General features: G+C 44.7%; 1 long non-coding RNA gene across 2 annotated transcripts in view; it reads left to right on the top strand.

Annotated features, from left to right (window-relative positions):
* Positions 1-20,407, top strand: part of LOC149455953 (uncharacterized) — a 528,482-nt gene that overhangs the window by 475,673 nt on the left and 32,402 nt on the right. For both annotated transcript variants that reach the window (XR_016313983.1, XR_016313982.1), the window contains 2 exons: positions 11,491-11,593; positions 14,367-14,485. This is a non-coding gene — a long non-coding RNA (uncharacterized LOC149455953). The remainder of the gene's footprint in view (positions 1-11,490; positions 11,594-14,366; positions 14,486-20,407) is intronic.

Genomic DNA, 20,407 nt, shown 5'->3' with positions numbered 1-20,407 from the left:
TGTGTGTGAATTCTTGGTGGCTGCGGGACACTACTTGTGCTCGCCACTGCACCAGCTTGTACTGCACTTATGGAACTCGCCACGTCACCAAGTGATACTGCAGTGCTGGTATGTATAATACCAGGATGTACTAGGCCGATGGTGCTTGCCATTTCACCAAAAGGTAGCGCGGCACTAGTACTGACACTCTGCTGCATATGAGAGTCATCATGCGTTTGTACCACATGTGTGAGACTTTTTGGGAGCCTAGCCACATACAGGAGCCTGAAATCCAATGACCACTTTGAAAGCCTGAAGGTGCGTAACTTCTTCATTTCACTTCCTCACTACCTATCACAGTTTTTAGGCCCTGAAATGCCAGGATAGCACCAAACCCAGACAAATTACCCCTTTTTGGAAAGTAGACACTCCAAAGAATTTAAAAAGAGGCATGGTAAGTATTTTGCAGATCTCATTTTTTCTCACAAGGTTTTGAAATATAAAAAAAGGAAAGAATAAATATGTTTTTGTATTTTCTTCATTTTCCAAAAACTTGTGGCAACAAACGAGATCTGCAAAATACTCAACATGTTTCTTATCAAATTCCATGGGGTGTCTACTTTCCAAAAATGGGTCATTTGGGGGGGTTTGGTGCTATGCTGGAATTCCAGGGCCTCCGAAACTGTGATATGTAGTCAGGAAGTGTAATGAGGAAATAAAGCCCTTTAAGAGCCTGAAGGTGCTTATTGGATTTTGGGGTCCTGTGCTTGGCTAGACTGCCAAAACGTCTCTCACATGTGGTACCCCCATACTCGGGAGAAGTAGCAGAATGTATTTTGGGGAGTAATTCTACATATACCTATGGCATGTGTGAGCAATAAATTATTTAAATGACAATTTTGTGTAAAAAAAATTTTTTGTTGTCATTTTCCAAAAACTTTGTGGTAAAAATATAAAATCTTCTATTGATTCAACATGCCTCTCGGCAAACAGTTTGGGGTGTCTACTTTCCAAAAAGGGGTCATTTTGGGGGGTGGGGGCATTTTATGCCCAACATTAGAAGTTTATACCACACATCACTCGCTCTTCTAACTACCTGAAGACCAAGCTTTTTCTGACACTTTTTGTTCAAAAAATCAGTATATTTGATAGGAAATGAATTTGAACCCCAAATATTATATATTTTTTTAGAGCAGACACCCTAGTGAATAAAATGGTGGGTGCTGCAATTTTTTATCTCACATATTACTCACACAGCGATTTTTCAAACGCAATTTTTTTTTTTAAATATACACTTTTTTTATTTCAATGCACAAAAACACAATATATTGGCCAATTATTTGGTAAGATATAAAAGATGATGCTATGCTGACTAAATAGATACCAAACATGACATGCTTTAAAATTGCGCATGCCCTGTGCAATGGCGACAAACTGCAGACATTTGTAATATCTATAGACAATGTTTAACCACTTGCACTCCTGAGGATTTACCCCCCTTAATGACCAGGCCTTTTTTTTGCTGTTTGGCGCTGCACTAATTCAAATGATAATTGCGCGGTCATGCAATGCTGTACCCAAACAAAATTTACGTCCTTTTTCTCACACAAATAGAGCTTTCTTTTGGTGGTATTTTATCACCTGTGCGCTTTTTATTTTTTGCGCTATAAACAAAATAAACACAAAAATTTTGATAAAAACCAATATTTTCTACTTTCAGCTATAAAAAATATATCGTAAACTCAAAGTTAGTCATAAATTTAAGCCAAAATGTATTCTGCTACATGTTTTTGGTAAAAAAAAAATCCCAGTAAGTGTATATTGATTGCTTTGTGTGAAAGTTATAGCGTCTACAAACTATGGTATAGATAATTTGAAATTTACACAGCTTTTACTTTCTGACCGCGCATCACATCTCTTGAGGTGCTAAAATACCAGGATAGAACAAACACCCCCAAATGACCCCTTTTCGGAAAGTAGACACCCTAAGCTATCTGCTGAGAGACATATTGGGGTTTATTTACTAAAGCTGGAGAGTGCAAAATCAGACTCACTTCTGCATAGAAATCAATCAGCTTCCAGGTTTCATTGCCAAAGCTTCATTGAACAAGCTGAGGTTAGAAGCTGATTGGTTTCTATGCAGAAGGGAGTCTGATTTTGGACTCTCCAGCTTTAGTAAATAAACCCCATTGTGTTCATAGAAGATTTATTTTTTTTCCACAAGTTTCTGAAAAATCACAAAAACATTTTTTTTTTACACAAAATTGTCATTTAAATGATTTATGTCTTGCACAAGCCATGGGTATATGTAGAATTACACCCCAAAATACATTCTGCTACTTCTACCGAGTATGTGGATACCACACGTGTGAGACTTTTTCGGAGCCTAGCCACATACAGGAGCCTGAAATCCAATGACCACTTTGAAAACCTGAAGGTGCGTAACTTCTTCATTTCACTTCCTCACTACCTATCACAGTTTTGAAGGCCCTGACATGCCAGGATAGCACCAACCCCCTCCCAAATGACCCTTTTTTGGAAAGTAGACACTCCAGGGAATTTAAAAGGAGACATGGTAAGTATTTTGCAAATCTCATTTTTTCTCACAAGGTTTTGAAATATAAAAAAGAAAAAAAAAAATATGTTTTTGTTTTCTTTCTTCATTTTGCAAAAACTTGTGGCAACAAATGAGATCTGCAAAATACTTACCATGCTTCTTATCAAATTCCATGGGGTGTCTACTTTCCAAAAATTGGTCATTTGGGGGGGGGGGGGGGTTTGGTGCTATTCTGGCATTCCAGGGCCTCCAAAACTGTGATAGGTAGTCAGGAAGTGTAATGAGGAAATAAAGCCCTTTAAAAGGCATTGGATTTTGGGGTCCTGTACTTGGCTAGACTGCCAAAATGTCTCTCACGTGTGGTACCCCCATACTTGAGAGAAGTAGCGGAATGTATTTTGGGGAGTAAAAACTTGAGGTAAAAAAATAAATTCTTCTGTTGATTCAACATGCCTCTCAGCAAATAGTTTGGGGTGTCTACTTTCCAAAAAGGGGTAATTTTGGGGGGTGGGGGCATTTTATGCCCAGCATTAGACGTTTATGCCACACATCACTCACTCTTCTAACCACCTGAAGACCAAGCCTTTTCTGACACTTTTTGTTCACATTACAAAAATCAGTATTTTTGCTAGGAAATTAAAGTGAACCCCCAAACATTATATATTAATTTAGAGCAGACACCCTAGTAAATAAAATGGTGGGTGCTGCAATTTTTTTATCTCACATATTACTTACACAGAGATTTTTCAAACACAATTTTTTTGAAAAATATACACTTTTTTTCATTTTAATGCACAAAAACACAATATATTGGCCAAGTATTTGGTAAGATATAAAAGATGATGCTATGCTGAGTAAATAGATGTTAAACATGACATGCTTTAAAATTGCGCATGCCCTATGCAATGGCGACAAACTGCATACATTTTTTATATCTATAGGCAAAGCTTTAAAAGCCTTTACAAGCTACCATTTTAGATTTACAGAGAAGGTCTAGAGCTATAATTACTGCCCTCGATCTGACGTTCATGGCAATACCTCACATGCATGGTGCAATCTCTGTTTCCATACTGGCACAGGGTCAACGCTCACGACCGCAGGTGTGCGCGTGCGCGGATGGGTGAGGGTACTTTTTTTTTTCTTTTTTTTTCTGATTTATTTAATTATTTTTACACTGTCCCTTTAATTTTTTTTTTTTTATCACTTTTAATGGTATCGCAGGGAGGGGGGGGCATTTTCTCCCTCTGCTTGTAAAAGCAATCCTGCAGCTAATTAACCACTAGGAATGCTTTTACATGAAAGCCCATTGCCGGCTAAAAAAAATGATACCAGGATAAATCCTGCAGCTGCAGGCATCACCCTGGTATAACCATTCAAAGTCCAGTGATGTACCAGTACGTCGCTGGTCCTTGTTGGGTGTATATGCTATGTTCTTTTTTTCTTTATGCAGCCTGTGGGCTGAATGAATAAAAAGAGAAGAAATCTCTGCCAGAAAAAGTGTGTGGTATGCCCACCATTAGAATACCTCCCTGCATCCACCCACTTCTAATGGTGGGCACACATGAAATGTGCCAACAAACATAAAATATATATGCCGAAGCATAGGGGCCATCCACCCACTGGCCATCCCAGGCCCCCATGCTTTGGCATATATTCTCTTTTTTTCAACTGCGGATGAAAAATCTCATCCGACAGCACTGCACACACCTACTTATGTCTATTCTGAAAGCAAGACCCTGTTGCTGTCAGAATAAACAGGTCAGTGCTGCAGTTTGACATTCCTGCAATTAAATCAACAATGGTTAACAATAAAACATAAACTCAATAAAACAACTTTATAAGGAAAAGTGTGTGGTGGTATGCCCACCATTAGAAACCTCCCTCAATCCACCCACTTCTAATGGTGGGCACACATGAAATGTGCCAACAAATATAAAATATATATGCCGAAGCATGGGGGCCATCCACCCACTGGCCACCCCAGGCCCCCATGCTTTGGCATATATTCTCTTTTTTTCAACTGCGGATGAAAAATCTCATCCGACAGCACTGCACACACCTACTTATGTCTATTCTGAAAGCAAGACCCTGTTGCTGTCAGAATAAACAGGTCAGTGCTGCAGTTTGACATTCCTGCAAATAAATCAACAATGGTTAAGAATAAAACATTAACTCAATAAAACAACTTTATAATTGAAATATCTCTGCAAGGAAAAATGTGTGGTGGTATGCCCACCATTAGAAAACCTCCCTGCATCCACCCACTTCTAATGGTGGGCACACATGAAATGTGCCAACAAATATAAAATATATATGCCGAAGGTTGGGCAGTGAATGGGGGAAGTACGGGTGCTGCAGAATTTGTGGGCTGCCAATCGGGATTTGGAAACACATCTGGAAGGATACTAGGGGCTCTACGGGCCTGTGTGTGAATTCTTGGTGGCTGCGGGACACTACTTGTGCTCGCCACGGCACCAGCTTGTACTGCACTTATAGGACTTGCCACGTCACCAAGTGATACTGCAGTGCTGGTATGTATAATACCAGGATGTACTAGGCCGATGGTGCTTGCCATTTCACCAAAATGTAGCGCGGCACTAGTACTGACACTCTGCTGCATATGAGAGGCATCATGCGTTTGTACCACCTCAGCAACCTGGAAATGGGGTCGGGTACACCTGATCTTAGCAGGGACCTCTTCTTTGTCATCTGAGCTAACTGTCAGGGTGCCGCTGCTGTCTACAGGCTCATATTCTGAGGGGGATTCTGTCAGTCAGTCTTCCCCTTCGTTCTCACCTGACATGCTCAGAATCCTGTAGGCCTCTCCACTAAAGTACCTTTGGTTGGACATTTTGGCCACTAAATGTATATGTACCTAGTGTGACTCATGAGAAAAAGAGGGCCTAGCTGTCAAGGACTGCTTGAACCGCTACAAAAAATTTACCGACAAGTGCTAACAGAGATCAGGCCTGATTCTGTGAACACTGCGGTTTTGTGTGTAATGTATCAAGTGACATTTATCTACTGACACTGCACTTGCTGGGGGAGGGATGGGGGAGTAGGGGTTAAACGCAGGTGCTGGCAGGTGTCGGGGCTGATCCCGCTAACGCTGCATTTTTGGGGACACTATACTAATGTGAACGCTGGTGTAACGCTGACCTGATCAAAGATATTGATCCAATCAGACACTATACTAGCAATAGAGGTTTAGTGTGCAAGTGAGCATGTTCCTGGCAATCAAGGGGTTAAATGTGATTACTGGTGTACTAGCGGGCTATCTGACGCTATCTGGGAGGGGCGCTAACTAACACTATCAGAAGTCGCCAGCAACACTAATACAGTGATCAGTAAAAATCTGTGCACTGTAAACAATGACATTGGTGACAGGGCAGTGAAGGGGTTAACTGGGGGGGGTGATCAATGGGTTAAATGTGACCTAGGTGTGTTCTGTTAGTGTAGTGCAGTGGTTCTCAACCTTTCTAACGCCGCGACCCCTTAATACAGTTCCTCATGTTGTGGTGACCCCCAACCATAAAATTATTTTCGTTGCTACTTCAGAACTGTAATTTTGCAGTGGGAGGAATAGTGCCCCATCATTGGTATCAGTGGGAGGAATAGTGTCCCATCGTTGGTATCAGTGGGAGGAATAGTGTCCCATCGTTGGTATCAGTGGGAGGAAAAGTGTCCCGCCATTGGTGTCAGTGGGAGGAATAGTGCCCCATCATTGGTATCAGTGGGAGGAATAGTGCCCCATCATTGGTATCAGTGGGAGGACTAGCGCCCCATCACTGATGTCAGTGGGAGGAATAGTGTCCCATCGTTGGTATCAGTGGGAGGAATAGTGCCCCATCGTTTGTGTCAGTGGGAGGAATAGTGTCCCATCATTGGTGTCAGTGGGAGGAATAGTGCCCCATGATTGGTGTCAGTGGGAGGAATAGTGCCCCATCATTGGTGTCAGTGGGAGGAATAGTGCCCCATCATTGGTGTCAGTGGGAGGAATAGTACCCCATCATTGGTGTCAGTGGGAGGAATAGTGCCCCGTCATTGGTGTCAGTGGGAGGAATAGTGCCCCATCATTGGTATCAGTGGGAGGAATAGTGCCCCATCATTGGTGTCAGTGGGAGGAATAGTGCCCCATCATTGGTGTCAGTGGGGGGAATAGTGCTCCATCATTGGTGTCAGTGGGAGGAATAGTGTCCCATCATTGGTGTCAGTGGGAGGAATAGTGCCCCATCATTGGTGTCAGTGGGAGGAATAGTGTCCCATCATTGGTGTCAGTGGGAGGAATAGTGCCCCATCATTGGTGTCAGTGGGAGGAATAGTGCTCCATCATTGGTGTCAGTGGGAGGAATAGTGCCCCATCATTGGTGTCAGTGGGAGGAATAGTGCCCCATCATTGGTGTCAGTGGGAGGAATAGTGTCCCATCATTGGTGTCAGTGGGAGGAATAGTGCCCCATCATTGGTGTCAGTGGGAGGAATAGTGCCCCATCATTGGTGTCAGTGGGAGGAATAGTGCCCCATCATTGGTGTCAGTGGGAGGAATAGTGCCCCATCATTGGTGTCAGTGGGAGGAATAGTGCCCCATCATTGGTATCAGTGGGAGGAATAGTGCCCCATCATTGGTGTCAGTGGGAGGAATAGTGCCCCATCATTGGTATCAGTGGGAGGAATAGTGCCTCATCATTGGTGTCAGTGGGAGGAATAGTGCCTATCATTGGTGTCAGTGGGGGGAGGAATAGTGCCCCATCGTTGGTGTCAGTGGGGGGAGGAATAGTGCCTATCATTGGTGTCAGTGGGGGGAGGAATAGTGCCCATCGTTGGTGTCAGTGGGGGGAGGAATAGTGCCCCATCGTTGGTGTCAGTGGGGGGAGGAATAGTGCCCCATCGTTGGTGTCAGTGGGGGGAGGAATAGTGCCCCATCGTTGGTGTCAGTGGGGGGAGGAATAGTGCCCCATCGTTGGTGTCAGTGGGGGGAGGAATAGTGCCCCATCGTTGGTGTCAGTGGGGGGAGGAATAGTGCCCCATCGTTGGTGTCAGTGGGGGGAGGAATAGTGCCCCATCGTTGGTGTCAGTGGGGGGAGGAATAGTGCCCCATCGTTGGTGTCAGTGGGAGGAATAGTGCCCCATCATTGGTGTCAGTGGGAGGAATAGTGTCCCATCATTGGTGTCAGTGGGAGGAATAGTGCCCCATCATTGGTGTCAGTGGGAGGAATAGTGCTCCATCATTGGTGTCAGTGGGAGGAATAGTGCCCCATCATTGGTGTCAGTGGGAGGAATAGTGCCCCATCATTGGTGTCAGTGGGAGGAATAGTGTCCCATCATTGGTGTCAGTGGGAGGAATAGTGCCCCATCATTGGTGTCAGTGGGAGGAATAGTGCCCCATCATTGGTGTCAGTGGGAGGAATAGTGCCCCATCATTGGTGTCAGTGGGAGGAATAGTGCCCCATCATTGGTGTCAGTGGGAGGAATAGTGCCCCATCATTGGTATCAGTGGGAGGAATAGTGCCCCATCATTGGTGTCAGTGGGAGGAATAGTGCCCCATCATTGGTATCAGTGGGAGGAATAGTGCCTCATCATTGGTGTCAGTGGGAGGAATAGTGCCTATCATTGGTGTCAGTGGGGGGAGGAATAGTGCCCCATCGTTGGTGTCAGTGGGGGGAGGAATAGTGCCTATCATTGGTGTCAGTGGGGGGAGGAATAGTGCCCATCGTTGGTGTCAGTGGGGGGAGGAATAGTGCCCCATCGTTGGTGTCAGTGGGGGGAGGAATAGTGCCCCATCGTTGGTGTCAGTGGGGGGAGGAATAGTGCCCCATCATTGGTGTCAGTGGGGGGAGGAATAGTGCCCCATCGTTGGTGTCAGTGGGGGGAGGAATAGTGCCCCATCGTTGGTGTCAGTGGGGGGAGGAATAGTGCCCCATCGTTGGTGTCAGTGGGGGGAGGAATAGTGCCCCATCGTTGGTGTCAGTGGGGGGAGGAATAGTGCCCCATCGTTGGTGTCAGTGGGGGGAGGAATAGTGCCGCATCGTTGGTGTCAGTGGGAGGAATAGTGCCCCATCGTTGGTGTCAGTGGGAGGAATAGTGCCCCATCGTTGGTGTCAGTGGGGGGAGGAATAGTACCTATCATTGGTGTCAGTGGGGTGAGGAATAGTGCCCCATCGTTGGTGTCAGTGGGGGGAGGAATACTGCCCCATCGTTGGTATTAGTGACACAAATGATGGGGCACTATTCATCCCACTGACACCAATGATACTTACCTTGCTGACCCCTGCTCCAGCCTGGGCTCGCTCTCTCCCTCTCCCATCTACAGCCTGCAGAAGCAAAATTTGCACTTACCTGTCAGCTGTCTTCCTTCTCTGGCCTCTCTCCTCTTCACTCGGTCCTGCAGCTCCCTCGATCTTCTTCGATCTGCGCGCTCTGCCGCTCGGCTCCTCCTCTCCAAGCTCCACCTCCTCACCGGTGATTGGCCGCCTGTGTGCCTCTCCTGAGCTACAGTTCCGGTGGCCAATCAGCGGCGAGGAGGCGGAGCTGTTGAGTGATCCCAGAGGTGTGGCCAGGTTACAGGGGCAGCATATCATCCCGCCCACAGATCGCGAGACAGAGCAGCGGTGTCTCGGTTCCTAAGACCATCGGAAATATGTTTTCCAATGGTCTTAGGCGACCCCTGGGAAATGGTCGTTTGACCCCCAAAGGGGTCGCGACCCCCAGGTTTAGAACCGCTGGTGTAGTGCTTTGTACTCATGTTTTCTGTGTCTTCTTCTCTCTCTGGGACGGAATGTGCCCAGGCAGAGAAGATTTACATCATATCCTGTCCTGTGTAACTGTCAACACAGGACAGGATAGGACAGGGACCGATCATTCAACTTCAGCCGGACATCACTGGCTAAAATTGAATGATTGGTCCCTCGGGGATCGAATCGTGACACCCGCGGGAGCATGGGAGCGCGAATGATGTCTAGAAACGTGATATTGCACAGCGGTGCCACCCTGCTGCAGTATATGTACTGTGGCTGGTTGGCAACCGGTTAAAACACACCCCTCCTCTCTCACCCCCCCCCCCCCCCCCATCACCAAGTGTCCTATCAAGACTTGCCTCTGTTTTTTTACATTTATACATTTCATACAATTAAATTTTTTACATTTATACAATTTTTTTTTTTTTTTAAACATCAACTTCTAAAAACATCTTATATAACTACATTTCTTACACATATATATATATAAACACATATAAATTTAAAACACACCCCTCCTCTCTCACCCCCATCACTAAGTGTCCTATCAAGACATTCCCCTGTTTTTTGACATTTATAAATTTTACACAATTAAATTTTTTAAATATATACAATTTTTTCTTGGGGGGGGGGTTCAAATATCAACTTCTAAGAACATTTTATATAACGACATTTCCTACATATACATATATATATTTTTTTTTTATATTTTTTTATTATTTTATTATTTTTTTTTTTATTATTTTTTTCTTTCTTATCAAACATCAACTACTAATAAAGATAATATAAAATAATAATACGATACAATTTTTAGTGCAATTTAAAACACACCCCTCCACTCTCACCCCCCCCCCACCCCCCATCTAAGTGACCTATCAAGATTTTCCCGTTTTTTGACATTTATACATTTTATAAAATTACCTTTTTTGAAATATATACAATTTTTTTTTTTTGGGGGGGGTTCAAATATCAACTTCTAAGAACATTTTATATAACTACATTTCTTACATATACATATATATATATATTTTTTTTTTTTGAGGTTTTTTTTTTTTTTTAATTTTTTTTTTTTTTTAGATTTTTTTTTTTTCTTATCAAACATTAACTACTAACAAAGATAACAAAAAATAATAATACGATCGATGGACTTTTCCTCCTCTTCATCTCCATTTCTGCCAGTGATGTCATTCAGGCATCTGGAAATATAGAGAAAAGATCGTTATACATTATGGACTAAAACCACATGGAATTCACCATCTTCATCCATTTCAACATCAAACCAAAGGATCATGTCCTCAATCTGCATGTTCAAGACTTCCTGGATGTTGAGTCTCCGTGGTTCTTGTGCATTAGGGATAGCTGCCCGGCAAATGGGACACGTGGCGCTCTCCCTGATCCATCTTTGGATGCAGGCAGGGTGGAAAACATGAGAGCACTGGAGAACCCTAGTCTCCTCTCCAGCGCCGTATTCAGCCAAACAGATGGAACAAGTCGGCTGCTCCTCACCCTGCTGCTCCATAGCCGGTGGTCCCTCTTGTACCGGGTTGTTGGCAGCCTCCCTAATGCGGTCTCTTGGAGAACGGCGTCTGCGAATAGCATTGGCGGTCTCCCGTCTCCGACGACGTTGCCCTCTGGACCTTGTCCTATGAGCAATCGGAGACTCTCGGCCTTCCCGAGCTGATGATCTGCGCCTTGAAGGTCGTGGCATCCTGATGGTGTTGGATGCCAATGTACCTAAAAAAAAGCTAAAAAATGACAATATTAATAATAATATTGTAAACAATAACAGTATAATACTGATGGCAATATCAATTTTTAAGAATAATGAAAATCGCAGTTGTCGCAGGAGACGTGCTCTGGCGATGTGCATCGGTCGGCGACCTGTGCAGGAGTGATCTGATTGCCACTTCCTGTCCGGGGTCCTGCTGTGTTTGGGCTGCCTTTTGTTATGCCTGATGACTTGCAATTTTTTTTCGGTCATGAAACGCTATATTTTGATAAATTTGATATTATTCTATAGATTTTACATAGAATGAAATATTACTGTGGCCATTTTAAAGTTATTTTTCAATTTTGCCACTAGATGGCACTGTGTGGGCATTCTGCAGGGCTGTAATACCGCTGGTTGCCATGGATGTCTCCCTTCCTGATCGGCTCCATACAGTGCATACGAAGTTGTTGCTGGCTTTTAACGGCCATGTCTTCCTATATTTCTGTATAGGAGGCTAATCCCGGAGCTGAGGCAGAAAACGGACAGTCCCCAGAGACGATAGGAGCGGTCGGCTGTCGGCATAACGGTCACCGAGGAGAACAGAGCTGAGCAGGTAGGAGATAGAGCGGGAAGGAGAGCCGGGGGTGGTGCTGAGGAGGGGCCGGGGTGGTGAGGAGAAGGCTGGGCCTGCTGGGTGGTGTAGTCCGCAGGGGGTGTTGTGGAGGGGGCTATGTATGGAGTGTGTTATAGAGGTGATGATATCCGGCTATAGAGGTGATGATATCCAGGAGAGGGACAGACGTAGCTGGATCTCCCCCATTATGTGCCCCCATCACCCCCCAGTGTCCCCTCATCTTCCAGTCCCCCCTCCCCCCTGCCCAGGGTACAGCTCATTGCTTTCCTTTCCTGACTTTGTTGCTGGATAGCAGGCGGCTGCAAGTGTGGTGATGAGGATCCCACCTTTAGGCCCCGTTCACCTCTGGTGATTTGGGATGGCAATTGTGTTTGTTCCTGTGATTCGGAAATCGCACTGCAATCCTGGCGTGTGTTTGTGTGCCATCCATTATTAATGACACCTCAGACGTAGGAGCTTCTTTTGGGCGACAAGCTGGAGGAAGAACCGCGCCGCGTTCGAAGTGACATTATAAATGAATGAGACGCAATCAGACGTGGTACGCTTTGCCAGGATTGCAGGGCGATATGGAACGGCAGCAACTCTGCCCCATGATCCCGAATTGCCAGATGTGATTGGCCATCCGAAGCGTTAGAGTCCTGGTGCCCAACACACGGCATCTTCAGTGTGGGCACCCGGCTGTGACAGCTTGTGGCATCACAGCCGGGTCCCCACTGCGCATACCCAAGAACCGCTGCGCTTTGTGAATGGCCCCGTAGTCCTGTGGGACCTGTCACATGTCCCATAAGACTACGGGGGGGAGAAGACAATTTCCGCTTCCGATCACCTAGGCGATCGCAACGGAAGTTGGAGCGGGTACCTGTCAAATTTGGGTACCCCGCTCGCTCCCCAAAGGTGTCAATTGTTAATGGCGAGTGGGGACAAAGGCTTAAAGCGAAACTTTCCCGTTTGGGTGGAGCTTCGCTTTAACTTTTACTGCCATTGTCAGCAATGGGGGGGGGGTGTAGTTCGTGGAGGGGTTAACTTCACTACTATGGTCAGTAAGGGCCCTCTCACACTGCTCTGTAGCAAAATAATTGTAAAAACACATATAGGTGTACAGCAATTTTTCTGTGTTTCAGATGCATTTCTGGTGTGTTTTTTTTATTGCTTACAGCTGTGAAAAATGGACATGTAACTAAAACACATTAAAATCGTGTGCGTTATTGTTGCGTTTTCAATTCATTTCTATGGGGAGCTGCATTTTTGGTGCGGTTTTCAAAACTAAAACCAAGATGCAGCATGCAGGACTTTTCAAAATGCACCACAGCGCAGTGGTGTGAACATTCCCATAGGATTTAATGGGATTCATTTTTCTTGCATTTTCATGGCAAGGTAAAAGTGCAGGAAAAACATATCATTGTGAAAGGGCCCTAATGGGGGAAAGTGGGTGGGGTGAATTAGGAAGGGGTTAACTTTCACTGCCAAGATCAGCAATGGGAGGGGAGATCATGGAGGGTTCAGCTTTCACTTCCATAGTCAGTAATGGGAGGGGAGATTCTTAATTAATGCAGGGGAGGTTAAATTACACTTCATAGGGAGTTAACTTTCTCGGTCACTGAGCACCTATATGGCGAGGGGGTTACATTTTACTGCCAATGAGGAGGGGTGGTTAATAGTAGTGACACCAGAGCTGGGAGCTGCTTATTGCAGCCATTGACACCAAAGCTGGGGTCTTATTATTGCATCCACTGACACCAAAGCTCTGCAGTTATTATTGCATTCCCTGACACCAATGCAGTGTTTATTTGCCTTCACTGATACTAATGCTGGGGCTTATTATTGCATCCACACTGAGACCAGTGCTGCTGCTTATTGCACCTATTGACTCCAATGCTGTTGGTTATTATTGTGTCCACTGACACCAGTGCTAGTGGTCATTGTACTCCATCTTTTTTAGTGTGCGTTGTGATACGCTGCAAAATATACAGTTGTATCATCATTTTAGAGCATTGAGATGCAATAAACTGCTGCTATTGTGTGGGCCTCTGCAAGTGTCGAGGGAGCACACTTGAGGCCTTCCATCATTTTTGCCCACCACTGTTTGAGTATAGCTCGTCCCAAAAACAAAAAGTAATGTATTGCAGCTGATCAGACCTCAGGACTGGTGGCTGCGTAACCTCCCTAGCAGTCTGATTATGTCGGTATTTGTGTGCTCAAAGCGGTACATTTTTTTGCATGGAAATTTGTCGTTTTTTTATTGTAGGCCTGTATTTTTAGGAATAACTCACTGAAATCTGTCCGAACAAGAGTCTAGTAAACATCCCGGGTATGTTCAAATTTGAAACACAAAATCATAAATTATAATTTAATAAATAATCATAAAACATAATAATATAATAATTTATTTCAATAATATAATCAAACCAAAAACACTGAAATTTGAAATAGAGCGCCAAGTTCTCACATCACAAAATCGTTTTCAGTGTCTGATAACAAATTTCCCCACGAATCATTATCACTCAATTCTGCAAGTAGTTCTAATTTACTATCGCTGTTCTAAAACTGCTTTTGACCTAAAGGAACGCTTTTTGGACGACATGGACATTTCTCATTTTCCAGGCAGAAAGAACGGTAAAAATGCAGGCAGGGCACAGGACAAAGCACTCAGGACAAAATGTATGTGAAATGGTTTGATATAGTAATGTTTTACTATGTGATTTTAGTGTATTTAGTGAATGTCACTTTTTGACATTTTTAAATTTCCCGCCAGTTCCGTCTCCGTACGTCCCGACGTCGCAGGGAACAAAACCCGGAAGACAGATGCCGGCATCGGTCGGAGGAGATGGCTGGGGACGCTGCAGGGGGGACATCACCGGAGCGAAGGACAAGGTAAGTGCAGAAGGGATCCCGGAGCAACGCTGCAGGATATTCCCGAGTGTAGCTCGGGGTGACCGCATGTGGTGCTGAAACTTTACTCCGAGCTGCCCTCGGGAATACCGCCAGGGGGTTAATGACTCAGTTGGGTCACTTTTTTATGCTTCCCAAACGCCTATCAATGCCACTCAAAATTGTTAAATTAGGGAGTGGATGGAGGTGTTCTCTGCGTTGCTGCAAGGTAACAACAATGCTGCCTGCAGAGTTTGGCAGGCGTTGACGCTTTGCAACTGACTATTCACTTCTATTGAAACGCACCCCAACCGCAGGTTAAATGGACTGTAAACGTGCCTATGGGGTTTAGAATGTGTTTACAGTGCAGATGTAATGCATCAAAAGTGATCATTTCCTATTTTATAAACCCCACACAGGGCATTTAAGAGACACAACATGAATGCCTGTACAACACATGCTAAATGCTGATTAATGCTATAGGTGCGTTAATGTGCTTTTAGGCTGCTTTAAAATTTAACGCCAGTGGGAAAGAGCCGTATGATTTCATGTTCGGTATATTTCTATTCTCCTGGTGATCCAACCAGTACCACAATTCCTATCCAGGACTGCATATAAAAAAAAAAGGAATGATCTTTAGCCCTTTCACTGACAGAGCCGTTTTTGCATTTTTTGTGCACACGTTTAAAAATCATTTTAGGCCTGAAGATTACAGAAAAGCCCCAAAAATTTTATATTTTCTGAAAGCAGACACCCTAGATCAATGTTTCTCAACCTTTTTTCAGTCAAATCACCCTTTATCCACTAGCCTACAGAGCACTTATACCCCCTTCCTGTCCAGGCCAATTTCCAGCTTTCAGCGCTGTCACACTTTGAATGACAATTGTGCGGTCATGCAACACTGTACCCATATGAAATTTTTATCATTTTTTTTTGACAGACAGAGCTTTATTTTGGTGGTATTTAATCAGCTCTGGGTTTTTATTTTTATTTTTAACAAACCAAAAACCACTGAACATTTTGAAAAAAAAATATTTTTTCTTTGTTTGTTATAAATTTTGTAAATTTTTCTCCTTCAATGATATGCACTAATGAGGCTGCAGTGATGGGCACTGATAGGCTGCACTGATGGACACTGATAAGTGGCACTTATGAGGAGGCACTGGTAGGTGGCACTGATGGGCATTGACAGGCATCACTGATGGGCACTGATATATGGCACTGATAGGCGGCATTAATAGGTGGCACTGACTGGCACTGTTAGGTGGCACAGATAGGCAGCACTGATGGACACTGATAGGTGGCACTTATGAGGAGGCACTGGTAGGTGGCACTGATGGGCATTGACAGGCATCACTGATGGGCACTGATGCACACTGATAGGCGGCACTGTCTGGCACTGATAGGCGGCACTGATTGGCATTGATAGGTGGCACTGACTTGCACTGATGGGTGACACTGAAAGGCAGGTCAGATGGGCACTGATATGTGGCATTGATGTGGCACTGATGGGCACTGGCAGGTGGCATGGATGAGCACTGAGAGCTGGCACTGATGGACACTGACAGGTGACACTGCTGGGGCTACACAGATCATCAGGGCACACTTATCATCAGTGCACTGATGATTTGTGTACATGTCCCTTCCGAGGAATACTGATTACCATCTCTCCTCTCTTCTCGAGCTGTCAGCGTGACAGCCCGTGAGGAGAGAAATGCCGATAACCGGCTCTCCTCTCTTCTTGAGCTGTCAGCGTGACAGCTCGTGAGGAGAGAAATGCCGATAACCGGCATTTCCCTGTTTACATGCGATCAGCTGTGATTGGACACAGCGGATCACATGACCGAGCAAACATCTTTGGCTCTTTCTGTGGATCGGTGATCCGCTGTGTCTGAGGGACACAGCGCACTGCCGATCGCCATACTGCGCGCTCCCGGGGCTGCGCATGCGCGGTGAGAACGGGAGGACGTCATATGATGTCCTTCCAGAACGAGAGAACCGCCTTGTGCCCGTCATTGGACTATATGGCGGGCGGGAGGCGGTTAAAATTATGGACAGTCCTGAGGCACCCTTTAAAATTTCAGAGTCTTAAGGAACCCCATTCTAAAATGTGAAAAACTATTCTGATAGTTTTATATAACGCAGCAACATCCACACATGTAGGACACTCAACATTAGAGGTGATTTATTCTTCCAAAGCAAATACATTTTTGCACATTGGTACTGACTAGTATTCCATTGTTTCTCTTCTCCCTCAGTTTTTCTCCAACACTGAGCTAAAGTGACCACAGCACTGATGGGAATGGGCAGGGGAGAGTCAAACTAGGATGCTGTGCAGGCAGCTGACATCCTCTTTATCAACTGATGATGTCATTGGTTGTCAGGACGCTGGCGGGTAGAAGGTCGTAATGGTGCACAATGATAACCTGTTGCTTTGTGTAACTAAAAGGCCGGCTTGTTCCACCCCCTGGATTGTATACCAGTTTTGGGCAATTTTTAGACATTTTGCAAAGGCACCCCTGAAGAAACCTCAAGGAACCCCAGGGTGCCTGGGCACCCTGTTTGAAAAAGGCTGCCCTAGAGAAAAAAATATTGGTAGTTCCATTTTTTTATGTCACACGATATTACCATAAAGGTCTAGGAAACGCACAATTTTAGTAAAAAAAACGCACTAAAGTGAATTTTAGGTCAAACAAATGCAATAAATTACCCAAGTATTTGGTAAAATATAAAAGACAAGTTTTTGCCGATACCCAACATGCCAAACCTTAAATTTGTGTGCGCCTATGAAATGGCAACAAAATTCAGTACCCTATATTTCTATAGCTATGCGTTAAGGAGGAGGTCTTGTGCTAGAATGATTGCTCTCACTCTGACGGGCGCAGCGATATATAACGATATGGAGTTTGCATGTTCTCCCTGTGCCTGCGTGGGTTTCCTCCGGGTACTCCGGTTTCCTCCCACAATCCAAAGACATGCTGGTAGGTTAATTGGATCCTGTCTAAATTGGCCCTAGTATGTGTACGTATGAATGTGAGTTAGGGACCTTAGATTGTGCGCCCCTTGAGGGTTAAGGACTGATGTGAATGTACAATATATATGTAAAAGCACTGCGTAAATTGACAGCGCTATATAAGCACCTGAAATAATAATAAATAACACGTGTATTGCAATTGACGTTTTCATACGTAGGCACCTTACATAGGTACATAGTTCTTCTGGCTGAAAAAAGACAAAAGTGCATCCAGTTTATCCATTAAAAAAAAGAAAAAGGTTCTAATCCTACACCCACAGTTGATCCTTGACATGCGTGTTGATGTTCATACGTGCATATATGTGGGGGGCCTCAAAATGTTTTTGGTGGGGGATGTTATGTGCTTGGGATTACCTTTATTTTTTTCCCAAAAAAGTGTTTTTTTCACTTTGCCTTTCAGGTCACAGAAAATAGGGGAGGAGAGCGGACTTTCGTGCAATGCTTACTTATTGCCATTCAACAGAGTATCTTTGTTGTCAGGCCTTTTGCTGCTGTGGTCTTGTGGTCTCTCCCTGTTGTCTTCCATGTCCAATCCTGCTGTACTGTGAAGCATCTCATTATGGTGATGGAGCAGTACCAATGTGTAAGAGGCAGGAGGGGAGGACTTAGATGCTCCCAGGAAGTGTTGGAGCTTCGCCCAGTCAGAACAGATTGAGTTTTGGAAGTAGCGACTGTCTTTTGCACTTAAAAAAAAATAAAAATAAATAAATATTAGTAAGCCTTAAAAACAAGTGGAAGTGTTGCCCACATCAGCCTATCAGATTGCAGGTTACTGAAAACTCTTAGGGTCCTTTCACACGGGCGTTCCATATGTCCATTTTTCATCTGTCCGTTTACAGATGTACAACGGCCCCCATGTATTTCTATGGGCTAGCAGATGTAAACGGATGATAATCTGTTTACATCTGTTAATGTCCACATCCATTACCATCCGTTCTTTTTGAAAGGAAGAAAAACTTATTGTTCTTCTGTGTAAAAAAAAAAAAGTGCAACAGATGAAAAACGGATGTAAATGGATGTAAACGGACATACGGTCTGTTTTTGCGTTGGTAAAGGATGTAAAAACTGACGAGAAACTGATTTAAACTGATCCGTTTTTTTCTTTGAAAAAACGTGACTGAAGTGATGAATAAACAGAATGCCCATGTGAAAGGACCCTTATGGCGCTTTGGGCAAAAATCCATTTTGATGGTATTCCCTATTTTATTGGTAAGGTTTCATAATCACTTCTCTGCTATTAATGCTGATTATTTTTAGCTTGCATAGCCATTATTTATTTATTTTTTATATAAAGCAGTGAAAGATTAGATCCCTTGCTGATCTCCTGCTATTGGGGCTCTGTTTTGAAGATCTCTTATCAATTACTGTTAGTGACAAAGGTTTTAGCAGTTAATGTCTATACACCGTACAAACTTCAGCAGGAACCGGAAATAAATTGGTCAAAGTTCGTTCAGTGGATGGCCCTGTCGGCCCCTTCCCGTTTGACATTCTTTGACTGAAAAATAGAAGGAGTTGGATGGAAAATCAGATCCGCAGCATAGATACAGAAATAAAAGATTGATGGGGGTGGAGGTAGGCCTTCCACTACTGTACTGAAAACAAAAGCATTGGTATTTCTGTTGTGTTTCCGAGTTTGCATCGCTTCCTCTCTAATGAAACAATTGTCATTGGGATACTAAGGCTGGGGTTCTCCCTGTTAAGCTGGGGTTCACATTGTTGTGCTGTGGTGATGCAGACATTGGTGCGCTGCAATGCCATTCATTCCTAACCGCAACACAATGCGCAGTGATGTACTACACTGCATTGCAGTGTGCTGCGTCACAAAGAATTTTCCATGTACCTTTTTATTGTTGCGTTAGGCAGCCTATTCAAAAGAATGGGTAGGCTTATTGGAATGGACGGAATAATGCACATGCATTTACACAGCTAACAATGTGAATCTGTCCTACATGACAGGGAGTCCCGACTCCTGGACAGTGGTGTATTTTGGTTTTGTGCTGCCCTAGGCAAGACTAAGATCGGGCACACAATCCCCCCCCCCCCCCGCATCTAAATGTGTCCTACCTTTCATCTTCAAACTCCACCCCTTCCTCTTTAGGCGCCACCTCTTCCTATTAGAGCTTCGCCCACTGATAACAATGGGGCGCTATTCCTCCCACTGACACTAATGATGGGGCACGATTCCTCCCACTGACACTAATGATGGGGCACAATTCTTCCCACTGACACCAATGATGAGGCACTATTCCTCCCACTGACACCAATGATGGTGCCCCATCATTACTGTCAGTTTGGGAGGAATCGTGCCCCATCATTGGTGTCAGTGTGAGGAATAGTGCCCCATTATTGGTGTCAGTGGGATGAATAGTGCCCCATCATTAGTGTCAGGGGGAGGAATAGTGCCCCATCATTGGTTTCAGGTGGAGGAATAGTGCCCCATCATTGGTGTCAGTGGGAGGAATAGTGCCCCATCATTAGTGTCAGGGGGAGGAATAGTGCCCCATCATTGGTGTCAGTGGGAGGAATAGTGCCCCATCATTGTTATCAGTGGGAGTAATAGTGCCCCATCATTGGTATCAGTGGGAGGAAGTGCCCCATCAGTGTCAGTAGGAGGAATAGTGCCTCATCATTGGTGTCAGTGGGAGGAATAGTGCCCCATCATTGGTTTCAGTGGGAGGAATAGTGCCCCATTTTTGTGTCAGTGGGTGGAAGTGCCCCATCATTGGTATCAGTGGGAGGAATAGTGTCTTATCATTGGTGTATCGGGGCAGTGGGACTGGAGGAGAGCAAAGGGACAGGTGAGGGGCAGAGGGACAGGAAGGGGGCAGTGGGACAGGAGGAGCGCAGAGGGACAGGTGAGGGGCAGTGGGACAGGAGAAGCGTAGAGGGAC

Source organism: Staurois parvus, unplaced genomic scaffold, assembly GCF_062004578.1.
Source record: "Staurois parvus isolate SC_StPar_1 unplaced genomic scaffold, SC_StPar_1.0 ptg000380l, whole genome shotgun sequence".
Classification (NCBI taxonomy): domain Eukaryota; kingdom Metazoa; phylum Chordata; class Amphibia; order Anura; family Ranidae; genus Staurois; species Staurois parvus.
Note: the sequence above shows the minus strand (reverse complement) of the source record. Positions and strands in the feature narration are given on the sequence as shown.